This window comes from Varroa destructor, unplaced genomic scaffold (assembly GCF_002443255.2).
Source record: "Varroa destructor unplaced genomic scaffold, Vdes_3.0 BEIS01000004.1, whole genome shotgun sequence".
NCBI lineage: Eukaryota > Metazoa > Arthropoda > Arachnida > Mesostigmata > Varroidae > Varroa > Varroa destructor.
The window spans coordinates 2,707,443-2,719,569 of NW_019211457.1; the positions used below are offsets into that span (position 1 = coordinate 2,707,443).

Genomic DNA, 12,127 nt, shown 5'->3' on the forward strand with positions numbered 1-12,127 from the left:
CTGACGTCCAGATGTTTCAGATATAGTAATACTAACCACTTTTTCCTCTCAAAGAGTGCGACCGGGTACTGCGTGGTTATGTGCCAAATGGCTGAGCGAGATCGCTCTATTTGCGTATACTTGTGAGTATATTGCGATCCATTTTGGGTTACTTATCTGATTATAGTTTTTAGCATAGGCAAATGTCGGCCGGAAGTGACCTACACGAGCTCAGCTCGTGTAAAGAAATTACTCAACATTTCTCGCAACTTGCGTTAACCCATCGTCAACGGATTTACGTAACATAGTTGGTAGAGTAACTATTTATTATCGCCAAATACATACGAAATATTATACGAAGGTTGTGTGATTATCTAACTAGTGAAATGTAAAGATAAAGTTTTCTCAGTATTGTCTTTTGTTAATGAGCTGTATCGGTCAAACTTGGGAAAAATGTCCAGAGATCCTATAACGGCCTTTCTGCAATATGTCTAGTACTCTAAGTACAATAATAATTTTATATGTAGTATAAGTACGTTTATAGAAAAAAAAATGCATTTTGTTAAGAAAAAAATATGCAAAATGGCCCGTTTGTAAAAATGTGTTTAATTCTACCCCTGTAAAGTGTAGTTTTTCTATGTAAATTGGTTGCGCTATTTTTTAAAATAATTTATTTGTGAGTTGCTTAATTTAGTCTACTTTACCAAATCGCAAATAAGCATTATCTTCGCTTTGGTAAAGCATTATTAAGTTATTACTCTGCTACAAGTCGGACTTTGAAATTACATATTTTACAACGATCGCAGTCGAAATTTGGTTGGTAAATGTTTTAGTTGTCTAAAGATTTTTCAGTGAAAACTCGTTGAATTTCATTTAAGAGACATCGCTTTACAGGAAGAGTTTGCGTCTCGAAAAATCGACGACCAGTGATAAAGTTTTTATCCATCGAAGCTCAAAGCGCTGCGCAAATTTATCGAAGACTGGTTAAGGCATTAGGCAAAAAGGCTTTAAACTAAAGCGCAGTACGTAAAAAATGCAAACCTTCTAAAAACAGAAATTGGAGTGTTCAGAACTAGCGAGGAAGTGATTAGATATTGGGATCTAAAGGACGAGGACGTATTGCTGCAATCGAGAAGGCTTTTTTCGCAGAAGGCAGAGCTTGGAATCCAAAGGCTCTGTCGGCAAAAATTGACATTACAGAATCATAACTCAGATACTGAGGATGCAGGATAAGAAATGACTATTTTGGTAATAACCCTGGCCAGTTAGAAATGCAAAAACCCACTAGTGGCATACGGTTCAATCTCTGAGGCCAACCGAACAGAAAATGGCATTGCCCTGAGGAGAAGTTGAGTGCGGGGGGTCAGCGACAAATAGGCCCAGAGGTAAGGCGATAATAGCGTTTGCACTGAACATCAGCGGCACCTACTGCTATAAGGTACACGCTGAAAATGAAACAATGAATGCAGTCCGCTATCTCGTTATTGGCACGGCAATCGAAAATAACCTGGTTACTTAATCGCAATGTCAGACCTTAATTACTTCCTAGATTGAGCAAAGTAAATATCCAAGACGGGTTTCAACCTGCGTATTCTGTCGGCCTAAATTCGTCTGTGGGTTTCCCATGCTCCAAAAGCGGCAAATCGTGGGCAGCACATTAAATTATCACTCTAGCCCAACTAATTTGAAGGTCAAATTAATTTAAATATGGTTTTAAAATCCGTCGGATTCGCTTGGATTTTCGGTCTTTTTCCTGAGCAGATAATATAGACTGAAGAAAAACTAGAACTTCTGTATTAGGCTCCTTGAGGATATTAGCGGTTATTGAAATGGTTATCGTGCGCGACATTGTTTTAAATATTGAGTTTATTTCCGCAAGTGGGATATCATTGTATCTGTCTAATAATGATAGAGTTAATGTGGGAATTTCATAAATTCAGAGAAAAAAAGACTGATAGAAACTATATTTATAGGTGACGAGTGAAATCAACTTAGCTAGATGCGAGAACTGAAGATGCGCATAGGCGCGAAAACGCGCGAAATTTAAATTTAGTTTAATTTACGGTATACGGATTGTATTGTTGTTAATTTCATGTTAATGGTGTCGCTTGTGCTCGCAGCCAGCCAGATAACACGATGTTATAACATTTAATAAAAACAGTCATGCTCACTCGGTTTAATAAGGCCATTCAACCAAAAGGCTAGGCCGACTTTATTAAACAGTGCCATACAACGGTCGTACCAAAGCTCTCCATTGTCAGAGGGCCATTGAGTTGGAACCTATCGAGGCAAGTAGCAGAATTAGTTGACAGAGAAGAAAACCCCATACGAACTGCCCTATTTGAGTAAATACACTGTTCGAAAATAGAAATGATGAGAAACTCGGAAAGCACATAAAAGATTGAGAAAATTGAAACGAGGTATTTCAATGACTCTATGGGTTTATAATACGCAAGACATGACATTGGACTCTAGTAGAAATGGTAACGCCGTATAGCAATACTCTAAAAAATAAGGTAAAACATATTGATTTCAATTGTGGGTTCGAAAAGATACCTTTCTATCAATCGAATGAAGAGAGAATAGAAATATCAAGAACATTTTACTATGTTACGTAGTTACAATCAGTATATGCAACATTAAATGAAACGACGTACTTACCGACATAAACAGAATAAACAGTATTAAATATACTAATTATGTAAAAATAATAGTTTCACTCTGCAATTGCCATCTAAGAACTTCTACGTTTTAACGTTGAATTTTATGTCTGACACACAATGTCGGAGCTATTGGAAGTCACGCAAGTAATACTAAGTGTAACTTTTTATTATATCCAGCTAGTGCTTGTCTTCGCGGAAGTTTTTTCTTGTGTCTTAGATTTATAAAGTATTGCCCCGCAAATTTTTCATCACCAACTTCAATCTGCGCTCATGTTTTTTATCAAATAAAGTTTCGTCCTCGGATCCTTTTCTAGGCGAAGAAGTCAAACTAAATTTATGAAGACGCAAACCAACGTGTCGTTAACGCTTCCAACCAAACGTGTAAGAAATGAGTGATTGTGTGTAAAAAAGAATGGCCAGTTTTTTACATCTACAAATCCAAACATAACCCTACGTATTGCTTCCACGAATAAGAAAAGATCCATGCCGTTTTATTAGTTGACGACAAATAGGTCAGTACTAATAAGACACTGGACAGGTGAACCGTACCTTTTTTTTTGTTTCATACGTACTAATCCGAAGGATGAATTACTAAAGTATTTGCTCACGGTCATGTGGGAGTCCTATACTTATTAAAGAAAAAAAATCATACAACAAATTGATATTTCGATGGGTTTGGTGAGTTCCATAAAGCCCAAAACAAATCTTAGCCTTGGGCTAGTGCTATATATTCAACATTAAAAACGAACGCAGTGAGCACTACGGATAGGCGCTAGCTGATAAAGGCTATTTCTAAGTTCATGAAGTTCGTTAAAAAGAAGTAAACATCAACATTTTTTTTCTAGAGGACAGCAAAGCGATTAAAAAAGAACGCAGGAAAGGTTTACAAACACTGTTATAAGGAATATTTCAAAGAACTCACTGCTTTGCTGGTTATTGGGAAGGTATTTTCGAATGGAAAGAAGATAAATTTAACTATTCCAATGCTATAATACAGTTGGGGAGTCGAACTCATGCACGGTTTCGAGGAACTGCCCACGCTTGCTCGACGCAGTCTCAATCGTCATAGAATCTCTATTGCGCAACTTCTTTGAACAGTTTCCCGAGATATAACTTACATTAGGAACTGAATGAAAAATCTTCATATGATGGCGGCACTGTATAACTAACGGGTTACTCAACTGGCTTACACTGTAAGGGATCATTCCTTCAGATCGCAGAGCACTGCAATATTGTTTAACTCTGGGTTAACGACGCGTATAACACGAATCAGAGATAGTACGGGAACAAAAAACGAGGCAGTATAATGAAGAAAGAGCGACAAAGACAAAGGATGTCAGGGAACGCCTTTGGGAGATGGCAAGCTTCTATAGAAATAAAGCGTAAAAGTCTACAGAAGAGAAAAAAAATAGGCTTCGTACCTAAAAAAGGGATCGATACGGATGCTGTTTAAACTAACTTACCGTTTTCAAAACGGTAATCCTAACGCTTTAAAACTTCCACTTCTTAGTTACAAAATATATTTGCACAATTGGCGCGTTTTCTCTAACGTACGATACATCGGATATGAATACGGACGATTACAAAAACGTCTGACATACAAAATTGTCTAGTTAAGTGCAGCAAATCATCAGGATAGATAATATATGCAAATGATCAGTGGTTCTGCAACGGAGGAACACATCATAGATATGCCTTTAGCTCATCAGTTCATGAACACTATCTGCCTAGTATGCCTTCCGCGACCTCATAAATACAGTGAACCCACACAGAATCAATACAAGATTTACGACTATGTAGAGAATTATTTTAGATTATATGAGCTAACAGTTTGTGGTAAGGTGTGTAAGTACGAAATTATATGATGTTGCATGCCAGTAGCACCATTTCAGCCCAATTTACCGCGCACGTACGCGGATGGACCTTCGTCCGCACTAAAAACTGAGCAGTGAAGTTTTGGTCTCAATCGGCCCATGATCTCTACCTAAGCAGTCGATAACCTGTGACCTAAGCCTTTCATGGAGGTTTCAGACAGAGCCTATCGGCTAGATAGCCCCATGGGTTTTTCCTTGTGGACGATATATTGCATTTGTATCCATGACCAGGAACTAACGTTGCCGATAGCGATTTCTGACCCGAATCCCCGAAGAAGAGACAGTAGTTACAGCATGAGAAGTCGTGGCGATGTGGGACAATCCAATTTGTTCAAACAGTGAAACGTTAGCGCTGCAAATAATCATCAGATATCATCAAAGTCAACATTTGTTTGAGACGCGTCTATACAACTTTGATTTCGATAACTAAATTTCCTAAGGACAGCATATAAACGAAATAAGTTTGTAATTACATTGCAACGAATTCTTTCATTGCCGAAGGCCTCGCGGCCTAGTCTCTCGAAGGTACGGTTCTACAAAAATGAAGCCCTGTCGATTCCAGTTAATGGTATGTTTGAAGGAACTGCAAAACAAAGATTTATACCTTATCTGTGCCCGTTGATGAACTGCTGATCCTTCCACACAGTATCATTAGTAGTCGATATAAAGCTTTATTTATAGCCTCTGTCCCCATATATTGAACAAGAATATTGATGTTTCAAGAAGAAGAAGAAAAATATGATTTGTTTCAATTTCTTTGAATCTTTATACACCTATCGTACTAGTAGCAGAACGTCCCTATTCGCATTTGCAGAGTGTAACTAAAAAGCCTTATAACGAATTGCCTATTGCAGTAACTTTATATCACCATTTATGACTTATTAACTTACGCTTTCCATATCTATAGAGCGTACGAATTTCAATTGTCTACAAACGACAACGCAATACGTCACAAGTAGCAGAGTTGCACAAAGACTTGTCACGTGAAGCCACTTCGGAACAACCGACCTTAAGGCAGGCGCATGAACTGCTAAATCGTAGCTGCGAGTAACTTTGAACTTCATAGAGCAAGTAGCTGATTTAGCATATACCAAACTTCTCTAGGTGACCAAGTCGACAGAAGGCCATATAATCTGCTGGTTTTCGCTTACGCTGTGGAATACACCGTTGTACTGGTGACATGCGTCTTGCCCCAATTCCTTAGCGGGAACTTCTTCGAGATAAAGTATAAAAAGACTTTAATTTTCTCAACAATGATCATATCTGAAAGTAAACAATAGGTTAATAACGTAGCTACAGACTGAATTTAATAAATTTCCGCATGATTAAAAAACTACTCCGTGTATCGGTAATGAAAACTTGGTCGAAAGAGTCGGAAATAGAATAATTAACGAAATAGCACAAATCCTCGCTATGCTTCGTCATTTTTTGCCCTAAGATATAATTATTTCGGTATCTTCTCCACGTCGACTAAAATATCAGCGCAATTTGTTTCGTTCAGTGACCGTTGGAAACTTTTGACATATTAGGAAAATCTGTAAAAAAAACAAGCTTGGAGGGGAATCCACACTGGTTTACAGTCAGTTTTTCGTGGCTGAGGCTTAAGCAGTCTCCGACGATGTAGCCGATTGTGTTCATTTTACTGAAGACATTAGTAGCGAAAAATAAATAATAACACATTTTCTTGGATGCTCAGATATCGTATAGTTAGTTATATCTCTATACTACACCATTTTGTATAGCTATACCCTACCTAGATCCAGAATACGCCCTTATATTAAATACCTGTGTAAAGACCTACACTAAATCCCAGTCAGTGAAATTTCTATGTAGTGGTTGAATAAATGAATTCTAGGAGATCTTCCTATTACAACAAAATTAGACACGTCTCTAGGTACCGAACAGAAGATCTCCCCACACCCCAAACTTGAAAAAGGGCCCCGTTTTGAAAACTGACATCCATATACCCTTTTCAACTAGCTCGCATATCAAAATTGAGATTCTAGCATGGATTAAAGACGGACAAAGTTTTTGATAGCCATATAAATGAACACGCACCTCATACCATGCCCTCCACGTTTTTTTTTTACTTGAGTACATTTCTGATTATGGAAACATCATGGGTCATAGTCAACGTGTCGTTATTATTATCCATTTTCACGAGCGTACAGGTGACTAGGTGTCCTGTAGGCCGAGATAGTTTAGGGTTATCAAACATTTTAACCATCAATGTGCCTCTGATAAAATAAAATTGCAGCTGTAACAACGCCCACTATAACGGCAACCAGGCTGTATTCTCCTGCGAGACCTTTGAATGAAACAGGCAAAATAACACACGATTTCGTTCGTATGCAAGCAATTGGCACTTGTTCATTTCATCTTAAGGCCAAAGGTGCCAACATTGCTCGATGGATTGCTGCGGTCGTTGAATGACAGAGATAACATAGTATGGCTGTTGAAGACCAGTTCCCGGCAGAAGCGTGTGATACCATAAGACGCATACATTTGATAGGTGAAATACTGTTGGAATTGTGATAGGGAATTCAGATGTATCGCTCCATTGAAGCCAAGTGCAGGCCATTAGTGATTCAGGCAACTTTAATCCAATCCCTGCAATCGGATGTGAAGATACAGTTTGTAGCGGTCCTTCAAAAGTCTCACAGATTTCCACTCAGTATTCAGATAGAAATACAATTTTATATTGGTACGGCAGTAGCGACTTACGCTTGCGTTCCACGCCGTTTCTCGTTCCTTAGTTGTTTTGGCCTACGGTGAAATGTCGACGCAGACCGTATATCAGGGACGTTTGGACCGATACTCTCGGTTTCATATGCGGGTTGAACATCCGAGATCCCGAAGCTCTCCTCCACTGTTCTTGTCTCATCAGTCCGGAATATTATGCTCCCGGTTTTCTGGTTTGGAGAAAATCATCCATTGATTCGTATTTCTATTTAAAGACTTAATTGTAATACGTTATATTTGCTGGTCGTTACTAATCATCACTTTAGGGTAACCAATAGTTTACCGGGTAATGTGAGGGTAACTGAATTCACTTAGCAAACACTTAGCTATCTACACACTAATACTTAACGCCATTGTGAGACTTTTTTTTTACTTTAAAGATATGCAGCAAATGATAAAAATGCCCGCAACATATGCAAATTACTAAGGAAAAAGAAGTGACATGAGTCAGTCTTCGTTAGTACTGCTAGAAAACCGCTGACAGAAACAGTAAAAGCTTTGTTATCAATGCAATACAGAGCAATTACAATAGTTTTACAGGCATACTGAGATCATTTGACGTCATCTTCTGATTCTCGGCTAAAATTTAATCCCATCGGGATTTACCAAATCATCTCATCAAGGCCGTATTAAGAAAATGGCTATTCGCTGACGTGTTGTGTTTAGTCGAAGTCTTGTATAGAGCACGCATCGTTGTTCTCTAAACTTAAATAGAACAATATTCAGAGATCGCTTGATATTTGTATACGAATGTCTAAATGAGGTTTAATTGTTTTACTCAAACAACAACAATGGAAAGGAGATGTCGATTCGTAGGCCAGATGAAGACACCTCAGAGATACCATATTTTTACCACGAAAAACAAGCACATCACGACTTGTTTTTAGCTTCCCTTTCTGTACGTTTGTATCTCTCGAGTGTCCAGCTTTTGTCAGGGCTCAAGGACTTGACTTTTATGTAACGCACTCCGCGTAGGACATATTGACTGTTAGTGCAGAAAAGCTCTGTCGAAAACGCTTATTCGATTGTTAAGAAGAAATGCTCTCGGACTACCCAGGTGAGGTTAGTATTACGGCAAGTATCGGAAACAAGTGTTCTTCTTAGAGGAAGGCAGTTCACTGAGAAAAATGGGTTAAGAATCGCCTTCTATATACACTCGCGATGAAAAGTTAGACAACAACAAAAACACGTTATCGGATAGAATATCGGATCATTGTGAACGGCCTAAAGTGTATTGCTACAAACGATCGATAACACTGAGTGATCTGCCAGCACGAACTATAAGAACCATAATTCTTTGCGAGCACGAGGATCTCCTGACACGCAGTTCCTATGTTCAGGGGGGCATGGCTGAGTATTTTTAGAGCGTTGGCGGCCAATTCCGTCTTGAGATAAAAATACCTATGCATACCGGCTTTCAGATACAAGCAGTTCCCAGGACTGGATCTCCAACCCTCATCAATTCGTCGGACGCCCCGTAGTCTAGTAACGGGTGAAGACATAAGCCAAACTGCTTTGGAAAGCTAATTTCGAGACGAATAAGACCATCTTAAAACGAGTGCCTATACGCGTTCTTTTTTTGTTCTTATCCAATATTGTTTTGAAAAACAAGACTGCTAGAGATCTCAAACAAGATCTCAGAATGTGCTATCAGTTTGATACAGCTGACACGGCAGTAGGAACCAAGGGAAACTCGGCTGGAGCTACGAAAGCAAAATTTATAAAAAACGAAAATTTGATTTTTAATTCTATACGTATTTCGGCCAATAAGTCAAGTTGCATTTGAAATATATTCAACGATAAACTTCATGAATTTTATAGCACCTTTTTACTGTACGGCTTTTTCCGTCAGAAAATGTGGTCATTGATAGTTACTCAAAATTCTATCTTAAGAAGTAGTGGCATTAAAAGATCATTTGTGTTCGTGGGTTTACTGAGATCGTGCGCACGTGAGTTTTGCTTTTAAGATGTTCACAGCGTAATATTCGAGCGTGGATGTAACCTTTGTTTCTATACCAAAACCTTATTATTACCGATACCAATCTAGCCGACTGCAGTGCGATCAGCCCGTCCCTTTTCCGAAAACTTTTTGACGTACTATTGCGTCTTATCTTTTCCAACGCTATCAACCCACTCAAAGGGTCGAAAAACTCGCTTTCGACAAATTCATATTAAAAACTCGGTGCAATCATTTTTGATCAGTTTTGAAAATTCGGAATTTTCGAACTTCGGAACTATAATTAGTACGCTTCTCAATTGCAACGGAAACTTGCTGCATATTATAGAGATACAACGTGGCCAACTTACCTAAATGCACTATGTATGTTATAATAGTTTTTCCTTTTTCAGAGACCTGTCACAGTTCTAATAGCAGATTAAGTGCTACATATGGTTGCAGTAACGTAATGATTGCTGCTACTAGTTTAGTAACAATAATCACTACGTTATGGTTCTGCTGCAACTAAGGATGTTCGCTATCGACAGAAACAGTAAAATCATAGTGTTTACATTGGCTAGGGCTTTTTGTCACTAACCAAAATGAAGATCGTTACCGTGCGGAATAAAGAATACTACGTCAAGGTACTGCTAAGAGCAAAGATCGCCCAGTTCGTAAGGAAAATTATTTTCACCCTTTCGTTGTATACTACAGTTCTTACCGAACGTACCAAAATATCAAAGTTGTTATTACCAAATATGAATTCCATATTACCATATATGAATAGAAGTTCGCAGCGTTTTTGATCGTAGATCAATAACAATTTGTTCTAACCGTTTCATAAACACTGCGTTCGTTATTAACCGGGTGCGATAAGAGCAAGGGATTATAAATGGGGCTCTGTAGGTAGATATTTTAAAGGCCACAAACACTGCAGAGGCTTTAGAGTCAACAATGTCTGTTTTTTGTTGACCAGGACGACCGAATCTTCGTCATATACACATTTACGAGTGCGTTGCCATGACGCTGATTTAGCGAGCGCGCATAGCAACTAGCAGGGGAAGGAGCATTTCCATATAGTGATATGTCCGTCCATCTTTTGTGAACCCTTGTTAATGTCATCTCACTGCTTCTTTGGACTTACCACTTCGTTAGCTATAATTTGTTGTGAAGCGAATGCGGAAATCTATCTAATCTGAAGGGCTGCACGATCAAGGCGTTAAACCCATCAGCTGTTCTGTTGTGTGGATAAATCTTCCGCATCACTTTCCTGTATTGCTTGGAAGACGGTAAAGTGGGGTTTGTTGGATGTATTTGGGCTTCCTTCAGAAGACCTAGTTGTCTCAAATTTTACGTCCAACATCGCCACTAGGTACCGCTGGCTTCGCACACTATCAAGTATGTGTACACCCGGATTCAGACCCAGACCAGCATGTGTCTCTAAGATTAGCAGGCAAAGTACGTTACCCACTAAGTTATCACAAGGACCTTGCTCTATTAAATCAGTACGATCACTATGAATTAATTGCTGAGTAAACAGCTGACTCCTACCAGCGCTTAAAACGATTCGTGTTTATGCGCAGCTTACAATCTAGGTTACCTCAGATATCTTTAAATTTCGTAAACAAACAATCATCACGGAACCATGCGACGGTCGAAAAATTGTATTAGCAGTGTGTGGAACTAGTATTCTGTCATTTTTTCTTTTTGACAGTCTTGTCGTTGTTCTTTGTAACACAGATTTAAACTACCGTTATTGGTTGGTAAGAGAGAATATATTCGTTACCAAATCACGCTGCTCTAACGTTCGCAAGACGCTGAGGACTAAACATTCGTCGAAAGTTGTCACCACAAAACAAACACTATTACTTCGATGATGACAACGAACCACCCAAAGTAGGACAGTTCTGTGCCTGTTGTGTACCCTTTATGACTTCACACACTGATGTGGCGCCATGTCTATGGTTTTTATAATACGTCGTCCAAGTGAACTGCAAACAATATTATATATTTAAAAATGACGTTACTTTATAATGGTGCGGCATTTTGTTATCAATTTATTTTGTCTTCAAGATGCACTTATACTCTCAGGGCAGGAAAATTGCACTAAAAAAGGAAATTTCGGAACTGAGCTATTAAAACTCAAGCTGTAATAAGAGCGGGCTGAAGTTCACGGACGTTAGCACTCAACATTGGGGTATGTAAAAATACCGCGCTCGTTCACCTCGGCTAAATTCATAAGGTAAAAAATGGACAACGGCGTGTCGCACGATGGCAACGAAAAGACGATTGTTGCTCTTTGCCTTCACGATACGATAGCAACTTACTCTTAGGTCGAATCGTAACTGTAATGAATGAAAAGTTTGTACTAAGCGAAATCAAAATTAAGTGAATAAAATCTATGATAATTGCGGGCCGTCACATGAGTGAATCAATGTGTCTAAACTGGCGGGGCATCGCCCTATGCAAATGCACAGATGGAAAAGCTAATAGCGTCTGCTCGGTAATTTAGTGAAGTTGTTATCCGCTGCGGTTTCATAGGTCCTGGTTCATCGCTTGCGGCTCAATTACGCTTCAGGCTATTCAGGAGGAGATAATGAAGATACTTCTGATTAAGCGGCTAAGATGAGTGAAAAAAAAGCTAAAGCACTTAGGTTGCATGACGAGAATCTACGTGGTGCCGCAACGATCACAGTGACGAAAATGCAGGCGTATGAGGAGTCCGGCTTCACATCTCTCTCTCTCTTCTAACTTTATAATATATAATCTCTTGTTCACCAGGCATTATTACCATAGATTGCTAGTTATTCAAAATCTCAACTAATCTCGTATATTATAGTAAATATTCTAAGAACATACAAATGAGATATGTTAGAAACAAATAAGATATACTTTTGGTTAAAAACAACATACGTAGTGAAGACAAGATTCCG

General features: G+C 38.8%; 1 long non-coding RNA gene across 5 annotated transcripts; it reads right to left on the minus strand.

Moving 5' to 3' along the window:
• Positions 1-6,578: 6,578 nt before the first annotated feature.
• LOC147755738 (uncharacterized) lies at positions 6,579-8,804 on the minus strand. Of its 5 annotated transcripts, none has more exons than XR_015326637.1 (3): positions 8,670-8,804; positions 7,241-7,428; positions 6,579-7,126 (listed from the first exon to the last, which is right to left on the minus strand). It is a non-coding gene; the product is annotated as an uncharacterized LOC147755738 (long non-coding RNA). The 5 variants fall into 5 exon arrangements; XR_015326635.1 differs by having other exon boundaries at positions 7,865-8,739; XR_015326636.1 differs by having other exon boundaries at positions 7,805-8,739.
• Between the last annotated feature and the right edge of the window lie 3,323 nt (positions 8,805-12,127).